General features: G+C 41.4%; 1 protein-coding gene across 1 annotated transcript in view; it reads right to left on the bottom strand.

The window, feature by feature from the left end:
* The window catches only part of LOC134212048 (uncharacterized), a 472,480-nt gene that overhangs the window by 425,376 nt on the left and 29,608 nt on the right, over positions 1-17,496 (bottom strand).

Genomic DNA, 17,496 nt, shown 5'->3' on the forward strand with positions numbered 1-17,496 from the left:
ACCCCTCACGGCTGCTCATTGGGTCAGGTGTCAGCAAACCGGGGTATACGTTCCACACTTTTCTCCGTTTTGGGCACTTCTATCCGGGAGGTTAGACCAGGCCTTCGATTATCCTGATCTCAGGCAATGTTGGCAGCAACAGCATGATGGACTTTCTTCCCCAGGTCATTAATAAACTCTTCTTCAGATATCACCGGAGTAAGAACAATAGCTGCAGAACCTCTTACCCTACCCCTATCTTTTCGCTGGAAGTGAAGCTCTGTCTCCACTGTAATATAAACAGTTACTGAAACAACGTGTCCAACCTGGAACTACTTAGGCATAAGAGTTTCCTCCGGGATCTCGCGCTGACACGCCAGAGGCATTAGATGCAGCAGACTTGGTAATTCTCAACGACGGAGCTCCCACCTTCTTTTACGTTCACTTTGTCGCTACTAACAGCTATTACCAAACCATCCCGATTGCGCTACCACGACACCAACTTGGAGGGCTATGAGCATCATCTACTAAACCGGCTCGACTCATAAACTCTCGTCTCTCGAGCTATCCTAAACGCTGCTTTCTCAACCATTTTACAACTCATGGGATGGGATACCCTATGCTGAAGAAAGCTCTGCGTGACCGTACCTTCCCGGAATAACGGACACATAGGTATGTCGTTCCAGCTTTCAAGAATAACGTCTCAATTTCGTCTAATATCCCTGATTTCCTCCTTAGGCAAGGTAATGGAGAGATTGGTGAATCGCTATCTACAAGAAAAGTTGGAAGCCGACTTAAGACTGGGCTCCCGACAACATTTATTTTATTTATTTATTTATTTAATTATTATTCATCTGACAACTAAGTCTTAATGAATGAAACTTAAACTAACGGTTACAATAAAAGTGACATCTTCACCGTATTATTAAAATGTTCGGGTCGGGTGCTTTGCAGAAGTCAAAAAGTTCCTCAACCATTGTAAATGTCCTGATCATTGCAGCGACTAGTTCGTTGAGTGCAAAGAACGTACACACTCAACTTTTTTTACCGGGATCTCAGCAAAATGGGCAACTTTTACCGAGATTCGTACAGCCGTGCCCCAGCAAACATGTTTTTCGCCGAGATTCCTGTCAAAGTTGCTGAAAATCAGCAAATAATTTGCCGAAAATCAGCTAACAAACATCATTTTTGAAGGAAAATTAGTTTTTTATTTTGCTAGGCGCACGGCTGTGCGGATTTTTGCCGAGCTGCAGAAATAAAAACTTTGTGTGTACGATGAAATCGATCCTGCAGCAGTGATCGTTGTCAAAGAGGTCGTTGAATGGCATGAATATCCAGTAGCCCGAGTAACCGAGGAGAGTCGATTTCTCCGCACAGTAGTCTAGCCACGAATGTTGCTTGCTGCAGCTTTCGCTTTCTTTAGAAGGTATCCATATTGAGCAATCTGCATCAAGCAGGATATGGAGGAAGATTAAGTGGATCACGCCATGGTAAGTGACGCAGGGCCATTCGAATAATCCTCCGTTGGACACGAATAACTTTGACGCTGCAGACAAGTTGGTTATTCCACGATAGTTCTTGACATCCTTTCTATCACCATTTTTGTAGACCGGAAACATATAGGATTGCTTCCAAATGTCCGGAAAAATGCCCATACGTATTTTGCGTGACTTGGGGATGTCTCCAGGATACCTTCGAGCAGGGTAAGCATACCGACTTAGTCACCTGAGACACCCATCGTTGTATGGGGCTTTGCTGGTAATATTTTCTTACAGTGCGCTCCTTCCGAATTTTCGTCAGAAATGATATCTCAAGGTCCTGTCAAGTGGAAACTGGCGTACCCCAAGGGTCTGTTCTCTTTACTCTGTTCCACTCTTTTTGGTCGTCATGGACGGGGTGTTCCAGCATCTGCCGTCCAATATCTATATCTTCGTCTACGCCGATGGAATCTTGTTAGTGATTATCGGGGAAACCCCGGCCGCACTCGAATCAGAACATAATTGACAGTACTCTGTTGTCCCACCACAATTTGGTTTACGATGACGTAGGTGTATTCGTAGCCACGTCTATAGAGGCAGGCATCACCTGTCAGAATCAAGAATTAAATAAGGTGATCATTCTATTCCCAAACAGGACGGTGTCCATCTACAGGGGCCTAACCTTTTGCCCTCACTTCCGTGAAAACCAACGTCGAACCAGAGTCAACCTAATACAGACGCTCTCAAAGCCTCACTGGACTAGCAACAGTGGTTTCCGTCTTCGGGTCGGTCAAGCAATCATCGCCAGTACGTTACTCTACGTTCTGGCACTTAACTGATTTGTCTTCATAACTTAGTCAACGTCCTGTCACTGACTTTCAATAGCTGTGTTAGAATCATCTCCGGTCTCCTGTCGTCCATACGAGCTGAGTCTGCTTGTGCCGAGGCAGGCCACTTGAAATTTCACCAACGTGTGCAGGCAGCCATTTGCCATGAACCCGTGGTCTAACTTGATCTGCTAGTGAGCTCGCGGCGCTCTAAAGCGATCAGCCCAAGCAGGATACTTGTCATAACAGAGTTACTGTGATCTATGTGCTACAAAATCCAGCCATATATGAGTTGCTGTAACCAAATCGGTCTAACTTGTGCTACCGAGAACCGAGACACCCCTGGATTCAGGCTAACGCCAACGTACACTAGTCGACAATCTTCGCCTGGATCATGCGGCATTGTGGGGTGCCAGCCCAAGTAACATTTCAAGTTTTATTCCGCTCTAGAAATGGTTTTCAAGATCGAATTACAAGAACTGACAATAAAACCCATTACTACAGGATTATCTTCTGATGACCACTATAAGAGAAGGATATGTCCAAGTGGCCCTCTCTAGATTACCACTATAAACCTCTTATAAGAGTATATAAAAATCCGTTTCAAGCCGCCCGCAAAAAAAGGGAATTTGGCTGCGGCAGCTGTCAAAAATTTGCTTTGAAAAAAGAGAAACAAAATCTTGCAAACAAATAATAACAAAATAAAGTGTTGATGAAAATCATGATAAGGATGACTACAAAATAATACTTTTTTAAGTTTTTTCTCCAATGTACTTTCATGGAAATGAGGTGCGCGCTCGATTTCATGGTGAAAGCTAGTTCAAAATGAGATTAAGCACTACGCGCCCGCAAAATAATATAGTTTTGGGCAATGAATTTAAAATTATTATAATATCAATAACGTAAATCTTCACTAAACTAATTGATATTACACTTAGATATGATTGTTTTTTATATCCTTTACCAAAAACGTTCTTTTGCGGTGAAAACACCGTCTAATCATAAATTCCAGTGATAAATTTCACTGACTTGAAGATGGTTCTCCATTTCCAATATGGCTATCATAGATTTCGATCAAAAAAGAGTTGCTCTTATTAAACACCGTTATAAACCCTTTGCAATGTAAATATTCTTGTTGGGGTTGTTCATTTGACCACATTACGACCCAAAATTATGGCTTTGATCAAGCTTTGAAAATTGGACTTATTATGCTCTTCGTTACAACCGTAGAGCTGCTAACAAGACCAGTCGGCATTTGACGTTTGAAGCTTCTCGAACAGATTTATTAGAGGTTTATTGATAGCAATAAGATCGCCAATAAATCTGAGCAACTAGCCATGGTGACTGCTGTCATAAATCCGCTATAAGAATTAAATAAATCTAACAAGCATGAAAATTGTTACTTGGGAGGGAACGTTACATCGCTGACCTTGCATCCCTAGCATCGGAATTAGTCCCCAACATGGGCTTCCCCGGAACTCTTGCCGTTGTGTAAGGCTCATTCCGGGGGCGTTCGGGCTCCAATGGTTTAAACCAGTGGTTCTAAGACCCACCCCTTCAGTGATCGGGCAATGCCTTCTGGACTAATTCCAATTTTATGGTCAGCTGGGTGGTTTTTACCCCCCTACAACTTGCCGACATGCTCAAACAAGGCAGTTGAAAGCCAGGTTCCATCTAAATAGGCATTACCGTCGCGCGGGGCTTGTTTTGACAAATCGGGGGCTACTTTGGACATTTTAAAAACAAGAATTATAACGTAAACTAATTTCCAATTGCCATTATCACCATTCGGGTGTCTTGTTGATAGTTGGATGGTAATTTTCTGTTTCAAATTTGGTATTTTTTTTACTTTTAGTTTTTTTTAGAATATCTAAAATCCAAAGTAGCCCCCGGAGTTAAAAGAAGCCCCGCACGACGGTACCCAATCCTCGGGAGATCAGCGCACTAATAGTTGTCAGTTTCGAAGTTTTCCACCAGCTCACCAGTTGTTCCGTTCATGTCTTCGGAAATGTTATTATTTCTTAAAAAATTAACAATTTTCAAAGCGTTTGTTTTAACTTTCTGATCTTTTAGTGTCCATTTTTTATCTAAGTAGTTGGGCTTAAGGTGTGTCCAGTTTTCCCCCTCTCTTTTCGGCGAAGCTCCTCTAGCTCAAAGTCTTCCAGACGGGCGCAGAACTGATTATGAAAACAAAATTCACATTAATTAAGTTAAAAAAGGTTTAGCAGTACTCGGAAGAGAATCTATGACAAAAATTTGAAGGGCAAAATGTCGAATGGACAAAAGGTGGAATGGACAACAGGTCGAATGGACAAAGGACCGAAAAGAAAAAAAGGTCAAATATTTGATTATTGTTTTTATTCATTCTCATCGTAAATAAATTGAAACAAAATTGGGGAACCGTTCGGCTTTTTATTTCAAAGCTCGTATTTTAATCCCATCAAAAACAAAGCAACAAAAAGAAATTTGATTTGTTTGTTTATTTTTGTGATTTTTTTAGCAGTGAACACGTTTGTTGGCAAAAAGAAGCAACAAGATTGGTGCTGTATTTCTCTGTTTTGCGATGAGATGAATATATGTTCAGTGAGATGGAAAACGGAACAGTTCACCTAGATAATAACAAGTTATTAACAAGCTGAGCTTAAATGTGCAGCACCTCTTAATGCAATGGACTTACAAAACGATCACGATAATCAAACAAACCTGATGATCCCTGGTTAGAAAGTCCGTCATTAAAAAGCGACAATATAAGGAACGCTACAAGATAAAACGATGCCATTTCGCATAGCGTAAAATACAGCAAATAAGGTTTGTGGGTTCCATCTAACAGTTTTCCCACCCGCTCCAGCACCGTTTTTTCTTTTTCAAAACTGGTTTCCCAACTTTTCCCCGCGTGAAGCATGGGGATCATCATCACCATTCATTCCTCGGAAGCACCAGTTTTTTAGAGGTCGTCTTCATGCCAACAGCAGCCGACACAACAATATGACATTTGATTCTCAATTTAGGAGCATAACTGAGGAGAGGTTCCCACCATCCCACTTCACTATTAGTAAGTTAATCTGCCCTGGAGGAGTCCGAGTTCAATTTCAGTGAGGTGGACCACGGGGTGGCGAGAAGACCAGGCGGGAAAAACTCGCAGAACGTGGTGAAATTTCTCAACCACCTTAATCGGATTTGTTGATTCGCCTCCACGATCGTACGTACCTACGGCCAATCAAGCGAAGCGAGGTGTAAGTACAGTAGCTGCTGCGCTGCGCTAGGTGACATTTGTTGGACTGTTGGTGGCTGCGGTCGGTGGTAGCAGCAACAACATCGTTTCGAGCCTAAAATAGATACTGTAGAAGGCTCTGCAGTAGGCTCGTTGGATGATTACAGTTAGACGATTACCGACGACGAGGACGCCAACTGTGGTGTTTCGCCTCTTGCTTTACCGCATCACGTCGCACCCAGATCGGACCATCACCACCACCAAAGAGTCCCAAGTGGTTCCGAACGAGAGTGAATGCGCTGTGGATGACGAGCTACCAGTTTGGACCACGGAATGGGGCTCTTTAGAATGGGGACACATCGCGCGCAAAGGTGAATGAGGTTAGATGATGGGGTTTGATTGGATTTGTTCGATGGGGGAAGGAGGTGCTTTGCGACGGGATGACACATGAGCTCCAATGGGTTTGTTCGTCTAATTGAATCGATGGCACACATCGACTTTGTAAGTGGAACACTTGTTCGGCGTGTTGGGAGCATTTTTCGAATAGGGGAAGTGGGGGTAACACGCCCATAGGGGTTAAAACGCGCCACCCCTGAATAAGGTTAAATATCCCCATTGTGATTATTTTAAATAGTCTATACGATGAATCAATGAAAAATATTGCCATTGGATAAATATATTTCATGATTTTTCTCTAGTTACACATGAAAAACTCGAAAAAATGATTTTTGCGTGTTTTGATGCAATTCTAGCTCGGTGAAATTTAGTCTTTCTATCGCTGTTATTCATTGGTAAATTGAAAATTGAGCCATGAGCCATGCTGCTTACTCGTGTTCTTTATGTTCCACACGAAATCGTCGTCAAAATTGGTCTTAAAACGATTTGACTACATTTGATTGCGGAGGAAGTTGATATTAAACTATGAGAGAGAACACAAGTTAACATTTATCAAACGATAAACGTTAACTGTTCGATAATTAACTTCAAAAATATAGTTGAAGTGATTTTTTTGACATATAAATAATGAATGTTTATAAACCATGTACGATTTCGGCATGATTCAGCTTTCACGATTGGGAATGATGTACAACAATTTGCGACGAGACGAGCCAGCCTTGGGCTGAAAGTCTCCCTGATAAAGATATAAAAAAAAAATTGTAGCAATTATTTCGTTTAAAATAAAAACGATGTCGACCTAATGGTAAACTATGACCGACAACAGTTGAAATGCACATAATTTCTGTTGTACTATGTGGTTACAAGATACCAACAATTTGTATTCATTTAAAAAAACTCATAGGAAAGTAAGCCGATATGTTTTGAAGATGTTTTCAAGGGTCAAAGCACCTTGAAGCAAAAAGCGAAATTGTTTTTCGCTGTGCCTATATCATCACACAGATGGCAACCTAATGCTAAAAAAACTCATCTGACAAATGCAGAAAGTGGCCAGCCACAAACACGTGAGAAGAAAGCGAAGAAAGCTTAGTTCATCAAACCGGACGACATGGTCCACGTAGGTACGGTGCGCGATCCATTCACGGCTGACTGAAGAAGAGAAGCGTCGTCGACGTCGTGGAAGAGTTCACACACGCGCTTTCGTGGAATAAATTAGGAACGACACACAACCGACCGCGGATATCGATAAAGTTTAGGGAGACGTGACTTTTGCGAACGATGGCAAAAAAGGCAGCAATTTTACAAAAAGACAGGCAATCTTGAAGGTTTATTAGAAGGTGGCGGAGGAAAACAGGTAATTGGTCGAAGGAAAAAGGTAATTGTTATGACAGCCTCTTGCCATAGAAAGCGTCGTCGTGTTGAGGTTTGGAGTGACGTAAACGACACAAATAGTTTGTCATAAGCACTGAATTATTGTGGGGGGCAAAAGAAAATGGCACAACAACCGCCGGTTAAGGGAGTGATGAAAGGTTCCCGTTTTTGCCGTTTGCGGCTGGCGCATAAATTGAATGACTTCAGGGCGTTAGTAATTAATTGGGCGATTGTTGACGGAGCGGAATGGGTCAGTTAACTGTTATGGTTAGCTAGTTGAAGCCCTGCGGGCACTGCTGTTAAATGGGTCCGGCTACTTTGTATCTATCGCATTATGTAGATGACAAGCGGTGATTGTCACGAGTGGTTAGGTAAAATGCCGACTAAATATCTTTTCAAGTACTGTGACGATAATACTCGAAGCATGAAAACATCGTTAATAGATTCGGTTGTGTTATGACGGTTAATTGGAGTAAATTGACGTTGCCATTTGTTTTGCACAATTCCCGAATTGCTTACATATTCACCTTATTTCGTGATTTTGAAGGTCGTCGACATTTTTGCATTGGCACGTAGCTGTTCAAAATTAATCTTATATGTCTACATCATTGAAAAGGAAACAAAAGTACAACAAAAGTAGTGGAAATTCCGCAGAATTTCGCGGGAATTCCGAAATATTTGCCGCGCAAATTTCAAAGAATCTTGTGTGAATGTTCTCGCGTCAAAATCTAAGTAATAATCCATCGAACAAATCTCGAAAAATCACAAAAAAACTCAAAGGTGCAGCTCGGGCTGTACGCAAAGGTGACGTATGAATATATAGGTCCTGAATGTACCCAGGCCACCAAAGGAATCAAGGAGCCGAATCGCAGCTCCCAACTGGAGTCGTCGGTCAGCGATTAACACGACTCATCGGCATCTGAAGCCATCCTGACTTTAATTGGAGAATATTAGAATTCCAGAAGACACCATCTTAAAAAGGGGCAAATAAAAGCTAAATCAGAAGCAGTGCGAAACCAAACGATGGCTTTGAAAAGAACCGAATTGCGCTGATTGTTGCGCCTTTACAACCACTTACAACAAAAGAACAATTTTCCGAATCTTGCGAGAATATTTCACTTACTGAAGACAAGAGCCAATCGATGATTATCACACTTTTCAGAAGATTTTACTCGAGTGCTCCTGATGCTGACGATGTCCACATGATGATTTTCGCAACAAATTACTTTGAAAAGCTAGAGATTCTGCAGCAACCACGCTGACAACCTCCACCGAAGCCGATACAACGAGAGCTCATCGATGATTTGAGGCAACTCTCTGCGCGCCGGAAAGCAGCTTTCTTATTTGTAACTAAGTAATCCCATTAGCCCCGCCTCTTCGTTATTCGTTAAGAATGCAAAGCTTATTTACACCCACAACGGGTCACAAAGGGGCGGGGCTAATGCGTTTACTTCATTGAATACAAGAAAGCTGGTATCTCGTGCGCGCAAGCCATTTTTTTTAGATTCCGCAGATATCGATCCCAAAGTATCGCAGAGCTGTGTTTGTATCGGCTCAGCATCAGTGGTGGTCGTCAGAACCATGTCTCTTGCACGTCATTTCGATGGAAAATCCATGGAGAAAGGACACGGCAATGCAGCTATGGGTTAAGAGTGATGGCATTGGTAGTGGTCCCAGCAATTCAGCATCAGAATCGGTGGTGATTATCGGCGGAGGTTTGCAGCAGGTGACTTATACAGCTTTTTATTCAGGAGTTTTTATAATGTTTTTGGTAGGTTCTTATGCAGAATTGTTAGAAAATCTAACAGTCGCTGGTTGGGTGTTGCAAATGCGAGTAGAAAGAATCACAAGCGCGTGTCGGAAGGTGATGATGATGCAATACATTTATTCAAATCGTAGCAGCCAAACGAAATTTTCTCACGCGATCCTGATTTTGATCTTGTTGCTGTTTTGGATTAATTAATGTTTGGATATATAAATTTTATAAATTTTAAAAATATTATAAATTTTATAAATTTTATAAATTCTATAAATTTCATAAATACTAAAATTTTTATAAATTTTATAAATTCTATAAATTCTATAAATTTTATAAATTTATAATGTTGTAGGAGCATCTGAAGGAATTCCTGGAGGAACTTCCTGAGGAATTCTTGGAGGTATATCCGGACAATTTCCTGGAGAAACTTCCGGCAGAACTTCTGAATAAACTTTTAGCGGAATTCATGGAGGAACTTCCAGCGGAAGTTGAAGAACTTTTCTTCAAATCTTCGTTTTCCGTTTCTTGAACAACTTCTGACGGGATTTCTGGAGGAACTTCCGGAGGAATTCCTGAATGAACTTCCGGAAGAATCCTTGGAGGAACTTCCGGAGGAATTCCTGGATGAACTTCCGGAAGAATCCTTGGAGGAACTTCCGGAAGAATCCTTGGAGGAACTTCCGAAGGAACTCCTGGAGAAATTACTGGAGAAGTTTCCGTCGGAATTTTTGGAGGAACTTTCGGCAGGATTCCTGGAGGAACTTCCAACGGCATTCCTGGGGGAATTTCCGACGAAATTTCTGAATGAACTTTTGGTGGAATTTCTTGACGAACTTTCGGCGAAACTTCTAAAGGAACTTCCAGCAGAATTCCTGGATAAAAGGGACTTCCAGCAGAATTACTGAATGAACTTCTGGAAGAATTCTTGGAGGAACTTCCGAAGAAATTCCTGGATGAACGAAATTTCTGAAGGAACTTCCAGCAGAATTTCTGGATGAAGGGAACTTCCAGTAGAATTCCTGAATGAACTCCCGAAAGAATTCTTTGAGGAACTTCCGGAGGAATTCCTGAAGGATCTTTCAGCGGAAATCCTATGGGAACTTCCGGCGGAATTCGTGGGGGAAAATCCGATGGAATTCCTGGAGGAACTTCCGGAACAATTCCTGGAGGAACTTTCGGAGAAATTTCTGGAGTAACTTTCGGATGAATTTCTGGATGAACTTCCAAAGGAATTACTGGAGTAACTTCTGTGGGAATACCTGGAGGATTTTTCAGAGGAATTCCTGGAAGAATTCTTGAAAGAATTGCGGAGAAATTTCTGGACGAGCGTCTGGAGAAATCCTGGAGAATCTCCAATGTATGAAATTGGTTTACGCTGATTCACGCCGCCGCCGCCGATCGTCAACGGTGTGACGCATAATTTGGTTATTACATTTGAAAAATTTACAAAATTTATGACATTAAAAAAATCCAAAATTTATAACATTTATTAAATTTAAAAAAAATATAAAATTTACAAAATTTATGACATTAATGAAATTTATAAAATTTATAAAAACTTATAAAGTTTATACTTTTTTTAATTTATAAGATTTATAAAATTTATTAAATTACAGTTACCGCTCAGCTTCTGAGACGTGCAGACGTGTTTCCGATTGCGCTCTTGGAAAGTCAAGTGATCGATTACAGTGGTTAAAGTTCGATTCCGCTTGTGGCGCGTCGCGCGTTTTAGTGATCCGCGATGAGGCGAGAAAATACTTTTCGTATTGACTATTCGAGTTTCCTGGTGAAGCCGTCATTCGAAAAGGTTCACGGCTTTTGCCGCACGGCACTCGGCCTGAAGAAAGAAGAAGTGTTGAGACTACAGTGCCACAGAGGTGAACAATGTGCGTTCGTCAAGGTTGACAACCTGGTGTTCGCACAACGAATAGTGCAAGAACATGACAAGAAGCATGAAGTGGAGCACGCGGGGAAAAAGTACAAGCTTCGCATCACCATGGAAGATGGAAGTGTAGTGTAGAGGTTAAAGTGCACGACCTGCCAGAAAACGTCCCCGAAGAAAAAATCGTGGAATTTTTGAGTGCGTTCGGTGAAGTGTTTTCGCTGCGTGAGCTGACATGGGGAGAAGGGTTCGAGTTCGGTGGGATACCGCTCGGCATTTGGTCGGCCCGAATGCTAGTCCATCGGAACATCGATTCGTGGGTAACGATCGATGGACAGCAGGCCTACATTGTTTACAAGGGACAGATCGTCTCTTGTAAATACTGCAAAGAGCAAGCGCATACTGGCATATCGTATGTCCAGAACAAAAAAATGCTAGTCCAGAAGAGCTATGCGAACGTGGCGAAGCAAACTGGGCCACGATAACCACCGAAGAAGGTGAACGTTGCAAAACATCCGAGCGCCAAACCGGTAGGTCAGCGTTCTGTCGCTCCACCACCAGCATCGCTGGAGGCTTTCCCCGAGCTGCCACAGCCGTCGAGTCAGACCGAACTGTCTGGCTCAAACAACCCAACTGCTAGCCAATCTGCTGCTCCAATTGCACGAACAGTGTCTCCCAGTTCGTTGCACACACAAACCGCAACTCATCGCGCAAAGATCGAACCGCCGGCATTGATACGGACGATTCGTCCACATCGATGAGAAATAGCCGAAGCCGAGGACGCCCGCCCGGCAAAAAACAGCGATGCCACGACGGTGAAGACGAGCAGGATGCGGACTGCCTTCCATAAATGGCTCGCATCCATCAACATCGGCACGATCACGAAACCCACAAAACTGAACGCACTACGAACCTTCATAAGCAGCCAAAACCTCGATATCGTGTGTCTGCAGGAAGTGGAGAACGAACAGCTTTCCTTGCCTGGCTTTGTCGTTTTCGCGAATGTGGACCACACGAGGAGAGGCACAGCTGTAGCGGCTAAGGAGCACATCCATTTCACTCACGTGGAGAAGAGCCTGGACAGCCGACTTTTCGCGCTGCGAGTGCACGACACAATGATCTGCAACGTCTACGCTCCCTCCGGCACTGCTCAACGCGCTCGATCGAATCTATGTGAGCCGTGGTCTTCGCGACAAACTGCAGTCGGCCTACACGCATGTTTGTTGTTTTACAGATCACAAAGCGCTAACGCTCAGACTCTGTCTTCCTCCACTGGGAAACGAGCCCGGGCGCGGCTTCTGGGCCCTTCGACCGCATCTTCTAACCGAAGAAAACATTGCCGAGTTCCAGTATAAGTGGCAATGTTGGACTCGTCAGCGCAGAAACTACGCGTCGTGTATGCAATGGTGGCTGTCGTACGCTAAGCCAAAAACCAAATCTTTTTTCAAGTGGAAATCTCGTGCCGTCTACGAGGAATTCCATGATACGTATCAGCACCTCTATGCGCAACTATGGCTAGCGTACGACGGCTATTATCAGCAGCCACAAATGACCACCACCATCAACTGGCTGAAAGAGGAAATGTTGGCACTGCAGCGTAATTTCTCCCACATGTTTATGCGCATCAACGAGACGCACGTGGCCGCTGAGCCAATGTCGATCTTCCAACTGGGGGAAAGACGACGGAAGAAAACAACGATCACGCAGCTACAGACGAAACTCAGAAGAAACAGCAGAAAACGACGGAAATGCCAACAACGGGGACGACTTTGCTTGCGAACGTGCTATCCCACCGGACGACCCACTGAACGAAGCGTGCATGAGGGAGATACAAACAGCAGAAATTCTGTCTGCTATCAGAGCGAGCGCACCCAAAGGAGTCCCCGGTGCCGACGGGATCCCACGAGTTCCGCAAGTTTCTCCAAGAATTCCGACGGAATTTTTCCCCAGGAATTCCGCCGGAAGTTCCTCCAGGATTTCCGCTGGAAGTTACTTCAGGATTTTTTCTTCGGGAGTTCCTACAAGAATTCTTATGGAGGTTCATTAAGGAATTTTGCTGGAAGTTTCTTCAGACATTTCTCCAGAAGTTCCTTCAGAAATTACTCCGGAACTTCCTCCGAGAGATCTTCCGGAAGATCATCCAGAAATTCTGCCGGAAGTTCATTCAGAAATTTCACCGGAAGTTCCTCACTGGAAGCTCCTCCAGAAATTCCGCCAAAAGTTCATTCAGTTTCTTCTGAAATTCCTCCAGGAATTCCGCTGAAAGTTGCTCCAGGAATCCCGCCGAAACTTTCTCCAAAAATTCCGACGGAAACTTCTCCACTCCAGTAATTCCTTCGGAAGTTTCTCTAGGAATTCCTTCAAAAATTACTCCAAGGATTCTTCCGGAAGTTCATCCAGGAAATCATCCGGAAGTTCCACCAGAAATTTCGCCGGAGGTTCTTCAAGAAACGGAAGACGAAGATTTGAAGAAACGTTCTTCAAATGTCGCTGGATGTTCCTCCAGGAATTCCGTCGGAAATTTCTCCATGAAATTGTCCGGATGTGCCTCCAAGAATTCCTCATGAAGTTCTTCCAGGAATTCCTCCAGGTTTTTACGCCGGAAGTTCCTCCAGGGATTTCAACATAATTTGTTTTTATATTTCTTCGGGAGTTCTTCCAGGAATTCCTCTTGTTTTTTTTAATAATTTTTCATGGATACTCGCCCAGATATTTTATCTGAATTTACTCTGGAGTTTCTCCATAAATTCCCCAAAAATTACCACACAAACATTCCTCTGAATTTCTTCTGAAATTCTTTTAGAATTCCTCCAAACCCAACGCCCCAGGAATTCGTCCTGAAATTCATTTCAATTTAATTTTACGCCCAATTCGCCAGAAATTCATCCACAAATTTAGGGGTGATTCAAATATGACGCCCACTACTTTTTGAAATTTCTAGACCCCCCTCCCCCCTCTGTCACACTTTTTTGTATCCAGTATTTTGCGCTCGATAATGGCTGCCGAATGAGTGCCTTTTTGACATTCAAGAGGTAGAAAATATTTACTTATTTTGATCAAAGTAGGCCTTGATTAATTAAATAACATTGGCACTCACCAGATTGCATCTGATTGCATGAAAAACAGCAAGACGTTAAAAATTTCCTACATGTTGTTCATGGGTTGGTTTGGTACGTAGCTTTTGTTATGTATTTTTTTATATTTCTCCATTTTACTTTCTAGGAATATGAAAGCCATAATACATCAACAGATGGATAACCATGCAAAGTATCAAGCGATTTGTGCTCAAATTCGTAGAAGACACTGAACATATCTGATCTGATTTCGGCCAGTAATCATTGTTTGAAATGTGAACAAATTTATGAATAAATGCTAATCAATTGTTGAACATGGTTTGCTCATAAGCAGAAGATTGTTTGTATATTTCTTCATTATACTATACATTATACTATACATTATACTATACTATATACTATTATACATTATCATCAGTTATTAACTTATAGGCCAGACAAGGGAAGTTATGTATGTGTACCGCTGAGGCTGAAAAATCACCTGCTCGAAAGCTTCATTGTTTCATTGGGTTTCTTAAAAAAAGATATCCACATTTTTTTTGGTAAAATATTTGTACGTAATCTACGAGTAGATCGACATGGGACTGTTTGAATGAAGTGAGGATATTTGTATGCTCCTATTTGAAATACATATAGGCGTTCACGTCCGAGAAGGAATTAAGGTTTAGATCATTGGGATCCTTGCGATTCTGATAGATTTACAGTTATTGCAATATGTAATCAATGTCTTTAAGCCACAAAATCAGTCTATTCGCATAAATATATTCTTCATCTAGCCGAAAGCCGAATTGGATTTTTTTTCCATGTGTGGCCTTACTCTAGAAGTTTGTAATGCGTTTAATGTCGAAGTCGAAGTTCTGTGCATCTATTTGATTATATTGAAGTTAAGGATAATCGGAAAGAAAATGATCGAATGAACCGGTTTTGTTATTTATTTGGAAATACTACTTGCATAACGCTATTGCACACATTCAACGGATGGTGTTTATTCAGAAGTTATTGAAGCTGAACAATCTAAAGATTCATAGGACAAACGCGCATGTATGTAGTTAATAAAATGAAACTTCCAAGAAAACCAATAAAATACTATTTGGTTGATCATATAAGCACACTACATTGCGATGGAAAGGAGTGACATTGTGGTTATATAAAGTAGCAAAAATATGAGAAGCTTTCGAATTCCTCATCCAAGATTATTCAGTTTAATTTGTGCACATAGAATGTTGAGAAAAACATGCAGCAGTGGTCCGTAATGTGTCCTTAGTTTCATCTATTTTACGCCTAAAAATGAGAAAATATTGGTAAAACTACAAATTTCATTCAACTAAAATACTTAATATCCAAAACGTGAATCCTTGTTTTCGTTAAAGATAGCTGACGTTTGTTTACTTTACAAATTCTTTTTTATCCATAGCAAACTAGATGAGTTCCAATGTTTTCTACCTCTTGAATGTCAAACTGGAGGGAACCCACGCCGCCATTACCGAGCGCAAAATACTGGATACCTAGTATATGTAGTGTCACAAAAAGCTGTGACATCATTATTGAATGACCCCTTACTCGAAAAATTTTTCGGGTATGTCTATGTATGGAGGATTTCCTTCAGAAATTCCTCTATGAATTGGTTCAGGAATTCTTTGACGGAGTTTTCAGTTATATACCCGGAAGTTCCCAAATAAATCCTTTAGAAATTCATCCAGTTATTCCTCCTGATTTTTTCTTAGGGATTCTACTGAAAATTTCTCCATTTCTCCTCCGAAAATTCTTCGGGGAGTTTATAAAGAAATTCTTCCGGCAATTCTCACGGAAACTTCTGCAAGATTTTTCCCGAAAATTTTAGCCGGAATTATATCTAAAAATCTTTCAGTTACTCCTCCCAAAATTTACCCAAAAATTCACCTAGAAAGAACTCTAGGTTTTTACCCGGAATATTTGTAAGAAATTACCTCCAAAAATTCAACCAGAAATTCTCACGCCTATTGTTTAGCGAACTTTTCTCGAAGCTTTTCTAGAAATTCTCTCAAAAATACCTTCAGTAGTTTCCACAGAAATTGCTGCAAGAATGTTTCCAAAAATTTCTCTATATCATGGTGTTGGGGCAGGTTCGCGATTTCCGGTGAAATTCCTCTGGGCAATAAATTGGGCATTGGCTGTAAAGTTGCCCTATGCTCTGCCACCGTATTGGCTAACGCACTACTTCACTATATGCAAAGCTCAAAGAGTTGCTGCTATGCCCCACTAGGCGTCACTTTTTCTTATCACGAATAACTTTTATATTGTCGGAAACTCACTTTTATTGCTCAACAAATGGGGGGAATACAATATTGGAGAACCTATCGGTTTCTAGTGGTTAACATGGAGTGATTTTATTTGATAAATTCAGTTAAAAAGAAACTTATCATCTACTACAACTAGCTCAGATTCAAATCACGTAGCGTTCTGTTCTAGCACTACCACTACTACCTCGACCTCAAATGTAGTACTAGATCAAGTGGGGTTGGCACGAATCTATAGATATACATTGGGAACTAGTTGAGAATGAATACATGGTATTTGTTCTGAACATTGCTCCAGACATTTGCTTAGATTTTCCTACTGGTATTGTCCAGAATACTCCACCAGAAACTCTTCCGGGAAATTCTTCCTTCAGATGGTATTCACTAATGGACGTTTTGTGGGAATAACCAAAAAAATTCCTGAAAATTTCATGTAGCAAATCGCGGGGGTATTTTTGAAGAATTTGCTGGAGAAATTTCTGAAAAAAATATTCTAGATGGAATTTCCGATGTTTTGGATTTTCCAATGAGCTACCTGGGGACATTTGGGATTATTCTACGAAGAGAGTGACGTGTGATTGCTCGATTTAAGTGAGATCGTATTGTCCCATTTGAATAACATGGTCACCTCACGCGAGAATCGACTCACATCAAATTTTGTAAACGAACATTTCGAAAATAATCCGAAAATTTAATAAGTTTTGTTAATTGTAAAAAATCAAGAATTTAATGGAATTTTCAAAATTTAAAAAATGCACGAACTTTATGGTTTTTACAAAAAAATATATTATATCCATAACTATTTATAATGGGCCTTCCTTAGTCGTGCGGTAAAATGCGCGGCTACAAAGCAAGACCATGTAGAAGAAGGCTGGGTTCGATTCCGTGCTAGCCTCTCGAAATACGAATGCACAAATGGTAACTCGGCTTAGAAACCTCGCAGTTAACAACAGTGGAAGTGCATAATGAACACTAAGCTGCGAGGTGGCAATGTCCCAGTGGGGGGATCTAATGTCAATAAGAAGAACTATTTATAATTCTTTAAAATCTGGATAAAATAAAGTGCGCCTAGGGTTTCTTTGCACAATCTTTCTAAAATCACTTATGTAATCTAATCTCTTTTACATTAATGTGTGTTATAATGATAGCTGCGTTACATTATCTCATATTATCCAGTGTTTGGTGGCGTAGAATAATTTAAAGAACCGGAAACCCGCCTATTAGGTTTCTGTTCCCGATCGGC

This window comes from Armigeres subalbatus, chromosome 2 (assembly GCF_024139115.2).
Source record: "Armigeres subalbatus isolate Guangzhou_Male chromosome 2, GZ_Asu_2, whole genome shotgun sequence".
Classification (NCBI taxonomy): Eukaryota; Metazoa; Arthropoda; class Insecta; order Diptera; family Culicidae; genus Armigeres; species Armigeres subalbatus.